This window comes from Schistocerca gregaria, chromosome 1 (genome assembly GCF_023897955.1).
Source record: "Schistocerca gregaria isolate iqSchGreg1 chromosome 1, iqSchGreg1.2, whole genome shotgun sequence".
Lineage (NCBI taxonomy): Eukaryota > Metazoa > Arthropoda > Insecta > Orthoptera > Acrididae > Schistocerca > Schistocerca gregaria.
Window position 1 is genome coordinate 625,155,559 of NC_064920.1, and position 12,862 is coordinate 625,168,420.

Consider the following 12,862-nt stretch of genomic DNA (forward strand, 5'->3'; position numbering starts at 1 on the left):
CTCGTTTCGAATGACGTAAGTCGTTGAACGCATCTACAGCCCGATGAGGCGTTTAACTCGTAGTGTGTGGAGATTGCAGTCGAGGTCTGACGTGGTTGAGTGGGTGCTTTTCGTACGAAGACTGGGGCCCACTTATTCATGTTACCGTGATTGTGAACTAGGGTGCTTATTTCAAATTTCTCGATGACCGAGTATTGTCCTTTCTTCTACATCCTCGTTATGAGAACACTGAGGTGACAAAAGTCATGACATAGCTATGTGTACATATACAGACAGCGGGGGTATCGCATACTCATGGTAAAATGGGGTAGTACATTGGCGGAGCTGGGCTTTCTACTCAGGTGACTCACATGGAAAGGTTTCCGACGTGGTTATGGCTGCGCGATGGGTATTAACAGACTTTGAACGAGGAATGGAACATTTCGCTTCGGGAATTGTTAGACAATTTAATATTCTAAGATCCGCAGCATCAAGCTCGTGACGAGAATACGATATTTCAGGCATTATCTCGCACAACAGACTACTCACAGGAGTTATGGATTTCATTTAACGACCGAGAGTAGCGGTTTTTGGATAGAGTTGTCGGTACTAAAAAACAAACAACACTGCGTGAAATAACCTCAGAAATCAATGTGGAACATACGAGGAACATATTCGTTAGGACAGTGCAGAAACTCTGGCGTCATTGGGTTATGGCAGCAGAGCACCAAATCGAGTTGCTTTGCTAAAAGCACGACATCGCCTGCAGCAGCTGTGCTGTGCTCGTGACCATGTTTGTTGGACTTTAGACGAGTAGTCAGATGAGTCCCGATTTCAGCTCATAAGAACTGATGGCAGGGTTCTGGTGCAGTGCAGAGGAAATGGACCCAGATTGTCAACAAGGCAATGTACAAGTTGTTGTTGGCTGCTTACACGGAATGGAGTATGTCCTCTGGTCCAACTTGTAATATTTCTGGCTTTGCAGCCATCATATTCGGCTACAAGAAGCTCTGCTTAGAGCAGCAATGACAAGACGACGTAATATGGTGTGATATACTTGTTTATTTAGTGTATGAGACATATCACAATAACACACAAAACACAGCACCACAGACACACTAAAATACAGTTTAGATCTTTATATCTAAGCCATTGATCCAATCCACCACTTCGGAAGAAACCAGGTTCGAATCCACTAGATTTCGATGGCAGGCATGGAGGGGTCAGTCCACTGCTATATGCTTCACTGTTTGTGGAACGTCAGCACAGTCACAGTATGGTGTGTCCACCCAAACCAATTTATGAAGAATCGAAGCACTCCTTCCCACACCACATTTGAAACGGTTAAGCCTGCTCCAAGTGTACCTTGGCAAGCTCAAACCATTGAGCCTTGCTGTTGGCTCTTCAACTTTCAATATGCTCTGTGGAGTAGAAGATGTCCATTCTTTCCGCCAGCTGTCTTTGGGTTCGAATTGGTTGCTTAACAATTCCATGGCCGTTTTACTTGCCGGTTTACGGGCTTCAACCTGGACGATTCTAGCTGTTTCACATCCTCGTCGATTGGGAGTGACGTGTTATTCAGTATTCTTGACCACAGATGACTAGGATGGTTTTGTCCTCTGATGTGAGGAAGTGGTATGTTACACAACACCGGCAGCCATTGGACTGGAGTAGCAATTAATGTTCCAGATATGCTACGCATAGTGTGACGAAGTTGAATGTCCACAAGGTGAGTATGGCAGCTATTAAGTCATACTGCAGAGCAGTACTCTGCTGAGGAATATACGAATGCTAGAGCAGATATTATCAATGTGTTGACGTCAGTTCCTCATGATGTACCAGCTAAGAGCTGAAGAAGGTTATTACGTCTCTTCTGTTTTGCAGCAGATTTACGTAATTGGGCTTTATATGTCAGGGTCCTTTCCAAAGTCATACCCAGGTATGTAGGTGTGCCATTGAACCGTAATGCTTCCCCTCTAAAACTAACTCTTTGTTGGTAATCTGAGAGCCTATTGTCTAGGTGAAAAGTTGATACCTCACTTTTGTGAGGGTTCGGTTTCAAACGCCATTTCTTATTCATCTGGGAGTACAAGGTCTTGGTTGAGGGCATTCTCTGCTTCTGCAAAATTAGTGCGTTGAACAGTAAGGTTGATATTATCCGCGTATATGAATTTGCGAGAGAGTATGTTTGGCAGATCATGAGTGTATAAATTGAAAAGTGCTGAAGAGAGGACAGAACCTTGTGATAGACCATTACTCAATTTGCGGTATCGGTTTCTACTGTTTTCTGAATAAACTTGAATTAGTCTGTTACTTAGCATATTTTCGATTAAAGTTGACATCTTCACACATGGGAACAACTTGATCAGTTTTAATAAAAGACCTTCCTTCCAAATGGTATCGTAAGCTGTCGTGAGATCAAAGAAGACACAAACACTCTTCAACTTCTTCTGAAACCAGCGGGGCGGAATCCCGCTTCTTCAACTGGAATTAGCTCTTCTATTGTTGGTGCTATTCTATTCAATATCAGCCTTTCCAAAAGCTTGTACGTGACAGAAAGCAAGGCTACTGGTCGATAACTGAGGTAAGTTTAGATCTTTTCCTGGCTTCAAGAGAGCAATTATTTTGATCTTCTTGATATTGTGGGTAACTTGCCTGAGGCCAATATGCAACTAAAAAACAATTCCAACCACTGTTTTGTAGCCTGGCCGCAGTTCTTTAGTAGTTCCGGATAAATGCCGTCTAATTCTGTTGCTTTTCCATTCTGAAGGGATATTCCGATGACTCGTGGTTTGTTCGGTAGGGTGCCGTGACAAAAACCTCCTAAATTGTGGTCCTTCTCCACGATTGGCTGCTGCATTCGAAAGTTACTTGCCAAAACGGTAATCTTCTATTATTAATATTAGACAAACTAAACAGCATATTTACTTGGATTTCAAATTAGAGCATCGCTCAATAGCGTGCTATTATTCCGTTATTTCACAAGTAGTAATAACCAGCAGAATAACAAACAACTGCTAAACGAAATAGGCAGACGGAGCACTTAGGTGATCTTCGGATTGCACCTAACTTGGATGGCGGGTGAAGTAGTTCAGTTGTAAGATCAGTGTCGAAGGACGCACATGTCTGTCGCGGTATCAGTTAAGACTTTATTAGCAATGCATGGTTATTTGGACATGTAATTGAGAACAGTGTGATAATAATTACGGAAATATGCAGTTCATTAATTTTTCGAAGAACAGAAACCATTTGTGAGTCTAAAAAGGAATGAAACTGGGCAGTTTCTCGTGTTCAGCCAATAAAAAGGAGTGGTATCCCGTACAAACAAACTCATTGGAAATTTAATCATTTCTATAATAGCAGTTCCTCTTAGAGAGTATCTTAGAGCCTCATGATTACGGATTCATGACCTACGTGCTGTTTTTTTTGCGCAAGGAACAACTGTAGAAGTGGTTCAAATGGCTCTAAGCACTATGAGACCTAACATCTGAGGTCATCAGTCCTCTAGACGTAGAACTACTTAAATCTGACTAACCTAAGGGTATCACACACATCCATGTACGAGCCACGATTCGAACTTGCTGCCTTAGCAGCAGCACGGTCCCGAATGAAGCACCCAGAACCGCTCGGCCACAACGGTCGGCTAACTGTAGAAGACTGCAGGTTGCTGAACACTTATTAGAACTTACGCATTCCACTCAACGCGGAGGAAGAAAATAGGCACCTCGGGTGTACTGCAATCGTAGTACACGTGAGATCAGTGACGCGTCATCTGTGTTAACCCAAAGGAGGTATGAAGGAGAGAAATATTTTTGAGGTGAGAGGTTTATCATACGCAAGTGTATATCACGTCTCCCTCACTCTCTTCTTCAACTTATCGTAAACTGAACCGATCATTGGCTGGAAATGATTATGTTGGAGACCATTTGTAGTCCTTCATAGACGTCATTTTCCCAGCCACGTCACGAGTCACAATTGGTCGCGACTTGTTTGAAGAACGCTTTGGACGATTCTAGGGAATGATTTGGCCATCCATATAGCTTGATATAAATTCCGCGGAATGTTTATAGGCCGTAATCGAGAGGTCAGTTGGTACACAAAATCCTGCACCGGCAACACTTCCGCTCTTATGGGCGGCTACAGAGGGAGCGTGGCAAAGTATTTTTGCAGGGGGTTTTCGACAACTTGTCGAGTCCATGCCACGTCGAGTTGCTGCATTTTGCCAACGAAAAGGAGATTCGACACGATATTAAATCTTATGGCTCTTGTCACCTCAATGTGTACTGTGGGCAGTCCCAAGGTCCAAGATGACAGCTGTGTTCACAGGCCGGCAATCAAGTATGCTTTCTTAGCTCGACTGGTCCGCAATATCAACCTATCGTAACGTCGTAGCCGATCCCTGACACTATTTGAAACGGAAGTTGAAAAATAGCAGTCAGAATACCCACAAATTAGTAGCTCTGTGAATCATGTTAGATTTCCGCTGGGATCCACTGGCTGGTTTGTCTTCATAGAATGTCTTTGGTGTTATAGACAGCGAGACAGAGTGCGCACTTGGGCGAGGATGAGAAAATCTCTGCACGCGCAGTAAGAGTTGGCGATCGTTATGGCTAGCTTAGTGGAAGGCTTTGGTGACGTTGCTGGGAGCAGAGGAGCTTGCATATGTGAAGAAAAGCACATGCTCAGGGTTTGGGTAGTGCGGAGGAAGAAGACGGCACGCCATGGTGCCATCTTTTATGGAATGATGTCATGCCGTTTTTGGAACTGGTTTCGTTTTCTCCCAATGAAGAGAACTTGCTCTAGAACCTCACGGAACAGATTTGTGAAGCTGATCTTCCAAGAGGGACAGAAATATGGGCATTTCCGGTAACAAGTAAGTTAATTTGGTTTGGTGGAAATAAGGCACAACCTGAAATCCGTTGTACTGGCCGAGAAGGACCTGTTGTTCTGGTAGTCAGGCCTGAATTGTGTAGTACGAGTAGCACAAAGACACCGACCGGTCCAACGGCTGGGTAGATAAGTAATTTTAAATAAGGTCAGTATATACATGGTACTTTGATAAAAGGTGGTCTTTTCTGTTATGGTAACATCTCATTGTGTACGGTTATACAGGGTGTCCCAGCTATATTGTCCACCCAAAATATCTCTGGAACAATAATAGCTATTGGAAAAAGACTTTCACCGGTGTCAATGTAGGGTTGGGGCCAATGAATGTACATATTTGGAAACATTCTAAAACGAAAGCATAAGTGTTTTTTAACACAAACTTGTTTTTTTTTCAATGGACCTCCTATATTTTTTCTTCAGCAATCCGTAGCATGACAAAGCACATACACAATGGCGTTGATTGCATCGCAATATTCCCATTACATCCCGAGATATTAAGACGCGAAGTTGACGCTTGAAACAACCGACATGCGCTGCTAGCGCACGTCCTGAGGCTCAGGTGTGAACTCCATGCTGCCCGTAATCGCGATGTGATTTACATGCGTAATCACACTTCCATACTTATCAAGAGGTCCGAAACGAATAATACGGTCTGCTGCCATCCTGCATTAACGTCGTACATTCCAGCAGTTATTTATCCCATAGGCTAGGGGTGATGCGGTTCTGTAACATATCTGTGTACCGCAACGTTAGTCACAAAGTTAACTGCGCTTATCGTTAATCCGTTACTAAAAAGGTAATGTGGTTCAACGTTAAAACTTTACTTTACTGTAGATCTAGCGTAAGTGACAGTTAATCATTCACTCGTAATAGTAAAATTCATATTGATGATTTTAGTGAAACGAGCAAGTGGACTAAGAGTTTTACCGTTGTTTAGGTAAAAATGTTTTGATTTGGGAAGTTCAGATAGGACATAGAAGATGAATGTAAACATGTTTAACTAATTAGTTTTATTATCACATAATTACCAATGTTATGTTTATCTAATGCGTTAAATGAATAATTGTTGCAAACAAATGTTTAACATCACTGGGTAAAATGGCCCTTTGTAGAAACTTCCACTAAATACTAAACATAGCGTTCACATCTCATGCTCAAAGTGATGCCCATTGGCTTGCATACATAGGATCACTCTGCGGATGAAGGATGCCCTACTTCGTGCTACTCTTTCCTCTTTGATGTCTGTACAATCATCAATAATGCGTTGCTTTATGTCCTCTGGTGTTGTTGGTTCATGTTGGTAACCAGCATCCTTCACTGCTCCCCAAAGAAAATAATCCAGCGATGTAAGGTCAGGAGATCGGGCAGGCCACCTAACTGGCCCACCTCGTCCAAGCCACCTACCAGGGAACTTACGGTTCAGAAGTCGTCGTGCTCGTAAGGCCTTATGTGCAGGGCATCCGTCATGCTGATACCACATGACCATTCTCCGGCTCAGAGGTACGGTGTCCAAGAGAACAGGAAGATTGTGTCGTATAAATCTGGAGTATTTTCTGCTATTTTGGATGCCATTAATAAAGTAATCTAGTGACGGCACTGACGACTACACTGACAAGTGATGTAATGCACGACAAAGCAACAAGAAATGGGATGCTCGGAGGGTGGTGGAGTACAAAAGTTTGCATGGGTCGCAAATCATAAAGAAGGCGAAGTGATAACTGTGGCAAAAGTGGGAACTACATTGGACACTTGACTAGGTAGAGCCAGGACCTGAGCGATAGACACAATGGGTCATATAACGCATTAGATAAACCTTATTTTGGGTGTAGGATAAATACGACAACCTAACGGGTGTACACGGATCGGTACTGGTTCATATTGTGTACGTAGATACGTAAAACGTACAAGAGGGAAACCATTATGTGCTTATGAGAGTTGATGGCAGCAGACCGTATTATTCTTTTCGGACCTCTTGATAAGTATGGAAGTGTGATTACGCATCGAAATCACATCGAGATTACGGGCAGCATGGGGTTCACGCCTGAGCCTCAGGACGTGCGCTAGCAGCGCATGTCGGGTGTTTCAAGCGTCAACTTCGCGTCTCAATATCTCGGGATGTAATGGGAGTACTGCGATGCAATCAACGCCATTGTGTATGTGCTTTGTCATGCTATAGATTGCTGAAAAAAAAAATAGGAGGTCCATTTAAAAAGTAAGTTCGTGTTAAGAAACACATCTGCTTTCGTTTTAGAATGTTTAGAAATATGTACATTCATGGGCCCCAAACCTGCATTGATACCGGTGAGTCGTTTTCCAATAGCTATTATTGTTCCAGAGATATTTTGGGTGCACAAGATAGCTGAGACACCCTGTATAGTACATTGGAATTCTTCTTGTTTGGAACTGTGTGTATTGGCACAGTACAGTAATTACTGGAAATCGCGGAGAGCTCTCAGGCTAATATGTTAGTTACTGCTCTTCGTGAATTTTATAAATTACATTTCATTTGGTAAACTGTAAATGATCGAGCGAGAACTTAAGCTGATCATTTTCTGTACGAGCTTTGACTAGATTATTTGTTATTAAGTGCTCTCGTAAATGCGTTTGGTAGACTGATTTAACTTGTGGAAACTTAATAGAAAACTTTTAGTTTATAGATTATTGTAAAAGAAGTGTATTCTTGTATTGCATAAGTTTCATATATACAGGCTGTTGCAAAAAGGTATGGCCAAACCTTCAGGAAACATTCCTCATACACAAAGAAAGAAAATATGTTATGTGGACATGTGTCCGGAAACGCTTACTTTTCATGTTAGAGCTCATTTTATTACTACTCTTCAAATCACATTAATCATGGAATGGAAACACACAGAAAGAGAACGTACCAGCGTGACTTCAAACATTTTGTTACAGGAAATGTTCCAAATGTCCTCCGTTAGCGAGGATACATGCATCCACCCTTCGTCGCATGGAATCCCTGATACGCTGATGCATCCCTAGAGAATGGCGTATTGTATCACAGCCGTCCACAATACGAGCACGAAGAGTCTCTACATTTGGTACTGGGGTTGCGTAGACAAGAGCTTTCAAATGCCCCCACAAATGAAAGTCGAGAGGGTTGAGGTCAGGGGAGCCTGGAGGCCATGGAATTGGTCCGCCTCTACCAATCCATCGTTCACCGAATCTGTTGTTGAGAAGCGTCCGAACACTTCGACTGAAATGTGCAGGAGCTCCATCGTGCATGAACCACATGCTGTGTCGTACTTGTAAAGGCACATGTTCCAGCAGCACAGGTAGAGTATCCCGTATGAAATCATGATAACGTGCTCCATTGAGCGTAGGTGGAAGAAACTAAAATGAACTCTAACATGGAAATTAAGCGTTTCCGGACACATGTGCAAATAACATCTTTTCTTTATTTGTGTGTGAGGAATGTTTCCGGATAGTTTGGCCGTGTTCGATCGAGTTTCAGTCAAAAATTATTTTACTATTGTTATTTCAATTTTTGTAAGTGAATGTTGGAAAACAAAACCGAATGAATGAGATTTTCACTCTGCAGCGGAGTGTGCGCTGATATGAAACTTCCTGTCAGATTAAAACTGTGTGCCGGACCTAGACTCGAACTCGGGACCTTTGCTTTTCGCGGCAACCGCTCTACCAACTAAGCTACAAAAGAATGACTCACGCCCCGTCGTCACAGCTTTACTTCTGCCAGTACCTCGTCTCCTACCTTCTAAACTTTACAGAAGCTCTCCTGCGAACCTTGCAGAACTAGCACTCCTGAAAGAAAGGATATTACGGAGACATGGCTTAGCCACAGTGTGGGGGATGTTTCCAGGATGAGATTTTCACGCCGCAGCGGTATTGTGTGCCGATATGAAACTTCCTGGTAGATTGAAACTGTTTGCCGGACCGAGACTCGAAGTCGGGGTCTTTGCCTTTCGCGGGCAAGTGCTCTGTGGAGTTCTAGAGCACTGGCCATCGAAAGGCAAAGGTCTGTAGTTCGAGTCTCGGTCCGGCACACAGTCTTAATCTACCAGGAAATTTCAAAACCAAAGGATTTCAGAGTATGTTGGAACTGATCAACTAATGATTGTTGGATCTTGAATAAAGGAAGAGACTAATACTGGCCGTTACCAAAATAAATAAAATGGTAGGGCACCGAGTGTTCAGCCAGTTATAAAAAAGTTTGTTGGACTGCTGAAAATTATTAAACTTTTGTTATAAGGAGTGTTCGAGTTTCAGTATAGAACCAGTCCAGCCGACTTCTCCACTAAATTCGTGTCTCTGCCTTCAACTCTACACAATATTATCATAAGCGAACTGTTACAGCTGGACGTGGCAGACACTTACAAACGTGTGACCTCCACTTTTCGCCGAACAGAAGCTATTACGGATGTTATAGACTGTGTGACAGGGTAGTAGGATCATGTTTACTAGGGGTGACCAATTTTTGTCCGGCGTGCTGAAGATGGTTTCGTAAAAGAGTAAGAAGCGAGCGTCGTGCGTGGCAAAGCCGCCCAGCGGCCTATCCCGGCAAGTGACGGAGGCGGAAGCCGTCGCTAACTGCCGCCGGCCGCGCCCCGCGGTGCGGGCGGCTGCAGCGACCAGGGCGGCCGGCGGATGGCGGCTGACGGCCCGCTAATTAGCGCAACTGGTTCAATTAACGCCGTAACGAGCGGAGCGCGCCCAGCCGCGCCGTGCTGTGACAGCCGGCATCACGCCGCCTGCGCCGCGTGCTAACTCGTCGCTACCGCTCTGTCCTGCCGCTCAGTGCTCATGTTCCAGCTGAAGCTCTTGCTCTGGTGAGCAGCCACACGGCACGTTAGAACAGAAGTGCGGACTTCTCTGTTAAAAAGACAGAGAAAAAACGAAATAACTTCTCTCTCTCTTCCTCTGCCTCCCCCTCTATTCCACCCATCTCTTCCTCTATTCTCTCTCTTTCTTCCTCTGCCTCCATTCAATCGATCTCTTTCTCTATTCTCTATCTCTTTCTGCGTCACCCTCCCTCCCATTCTCTCTCTCTCTACCTTGTCCGTAACACAATAAATTTCAAATGGTTCAAACGGCTCTAGGCACTACGAGACTTAACATCTGAGGTCATCAGTCCCCTAGACATAAAACTACTTATATCTAACGAAGCTAAGAACATCACACACATCCATGCCCGAGGCAGGATTCGAACCTGCTACAGTAGCAGCAGCGCAGTTCCAGACTGAAGCAACTATAACCGCTCGGTCAGACCGGCTGGCCAATAATTTTCACAAAATCATAGATACCGTAACATATCGCCACTGAAGAAACGATACCATGAAACATTTCCAATTTCATGGTGCACAAATTCACCATAGCTCTAAAATAATTTTATTGACGAAGTCATGCACGATAGAAGTCGCTATACACCACGCTTACGGACTCTTAGCCCCATCATCAGATAGCAGTAGCAAGACGTAGACAAACATCTGTCGTAGGTGCACTTTCAAAGAACATCCAAAATTGTGGTGGGCCGCCTACGGCGGATCTCTGCCTACTGGTTGTTTGGTTATGGACATGACGTTCTACTCGTGCTAGATTTGAGGTATACCTGATGATGGGGCTAAGATGTCGAAACCGTGGTAGTACATAGCGACTTCTCTCCTGAAAGGTTTCGACCAATAAAAATATTTTGCAACTGTGGTGGATTTGTTTACCAAGAAAATGTTGCCGAAAACTTGCGGTTGTCCCACAGATAAAAATATAAAAATTTACGACGTTTCCACTTTTCGGATTTCGGTCAGTAGGCATACTACTTCAGTGCACCCGCTAATAGCGCGAAGATGGCGAACTTTTTCTCCTTTGCAACGAAAACGAAGTTGAAAGAATACTACGTAAGAAACAAGTATTATCGGTACGGCTATTGACAATTTACTTTTTCATTTTTATGAAATAATAAAGGATGAACACATATGTTATCAGCCACAATGGTTACGATTATTAATCTTGTTCTACACTCCTGGAAATGGAAAAAAGAACACATTGACACCGGTGTGTCAGACCCACCATATTTGCTCCGGACACTGCGAGAGGGCTGTACAAGCAATGATCGCACGCACGGCACAGCGGACACACCAGGAACCGCGGTGTTGGCCGTCGAATGGCGCTAGCTGCGCAGCATTTGTGCACCGCCGCCGTCAGTGTCAGCCACTTTGCCGTGGCATACGGAGCTCCATCGCAGTCTTTAACACTGGTAGCATGCCGCGACTGCGTGGACGTGAACCGTATGTGCAGTTGACGGACTTTGAGCGAGGGCGTATAGTGGGCATGCGGGAGGCCGGGTGGACGTACCGCCGAATTGTTCAACACGTGGGGCGTGAGGTCTCCACAGTACATCGCTGTTGTCGCCAGTGGTCGGCGGAAGGTGCACGTGCCCGTCGACCTGGGACCGGACCGCAGCGACGCACGGATGCACGCCAAGACCGTAGGATCCTACGCAGTGCCGTAGGGGACCGCACCGCCACTTCCCAGCAAATTAGGGACACTGTTGCTCCTGGGGTATCGGCGAGGACCATTCGCAACCGTCTCCATGAAGCTGGGCTACGGTCCCGCACACCGTTAGGCCGTCTTCCGCTCACGCCCCAACATCGTGCAGCCCGCCTCCAGTGGTGTCGCGACAGGCGTGAATGGAGGGACGAATGGAGACGTGTCGTCTTCAGCGATGAGAGTCGCTTCTGCCTTGGTGCCAATGATGGTCGTATGCGTGTTTGGCGCCGTGCAGGTGAGCGCCACAATCAGGACTGCATACGACCGAGGCACACAGGGCCAACACCCGGCATCATGGTGTGGGGAGCGATCTCCTACACTGGCAGTACACCTCTGGTGATCGTCGAGGGGACACTGAATAGTGCACGATACATCCAAACCGTCATCGAACCCATCGTTCTACTATTCCTAGACCGGCAAGGGAACTTGCTGTTCCAACAGGACAATGCACGTCCGCATGTATCCCGTGCCACCCAACGTGCTCTAGAAGGTGTAAGTCAACTACCCTGGCCAGCAAGATCTCCGGATCTGTCCCCCATTGAGCATGTTTGGGACTGGATGAAGCGTCGTCTCACGCGGTCTGCACGTCCAGCACGAACGCTGGACCAACTTAGGCGCCAGGTGGAAATGGCATGGCAAGCCGTTCCACAGGACTACATCCAGCATCTCTACGATCGTCTCCATGGGAGAATAGCAGCCTGTATTGCTGCGAAAGGTGGATATACACTGTACTAGTGCCGACATTGTGCATGCTCTGCTGCCTGTGTCTATGTGCCTGTGGTTCTGTCAGTGTGATCGTGTGATGTATCTGACCCCAGGAATGTGTCAATAAAGTTTCCCCTTCCTGGGACAATGAATTCACGGTGTTCTTATTTCAATTTCCAGGAGTGTATATTAACGACACGTTTTAACCTACTAGTCTCAACATCAGACATCAACGCATACTAATCACTTAAATATTACCAATGGTATTAATACGGTTTAGTTAATAATTTCTATCTTCTTGAGAAAAGTCTAGCCGTTGAAGATATTTACGTTAGTCAAGTTAATACTATCCGAAATATAAATGTTTGACTGGTTTGTATGTGCTGATGCCTCATCAGCGTTTTAAACTTGATGACAAATTGCAGTATATACAATTATCCTTTATGAAGTCAAATCATGTAAAAAACGGTGTATATCCCGCACAACTGCAAAAGAATCAAATATCGCGTAATTGGTGAGTTGTAACCTCCACGAGGCTCTTCGGAGCTGACGCTATGATCTATGTGGAATTTAAAACTCCAGGGGACTGTACCTAAATGACGAAGACCTGTCAAGGATCCACAACTGGTGCAAGGGCTGGGACATGAAAATCGATAACGTGATTTCTTCTTTCAGCAACATATACACTATATGATACAAAACGTCAAGATACCACTAGAACGAGAGCTGGACCAGCCAGTATAAAAGATCGTGGGGAGTATTTTACTTTCAG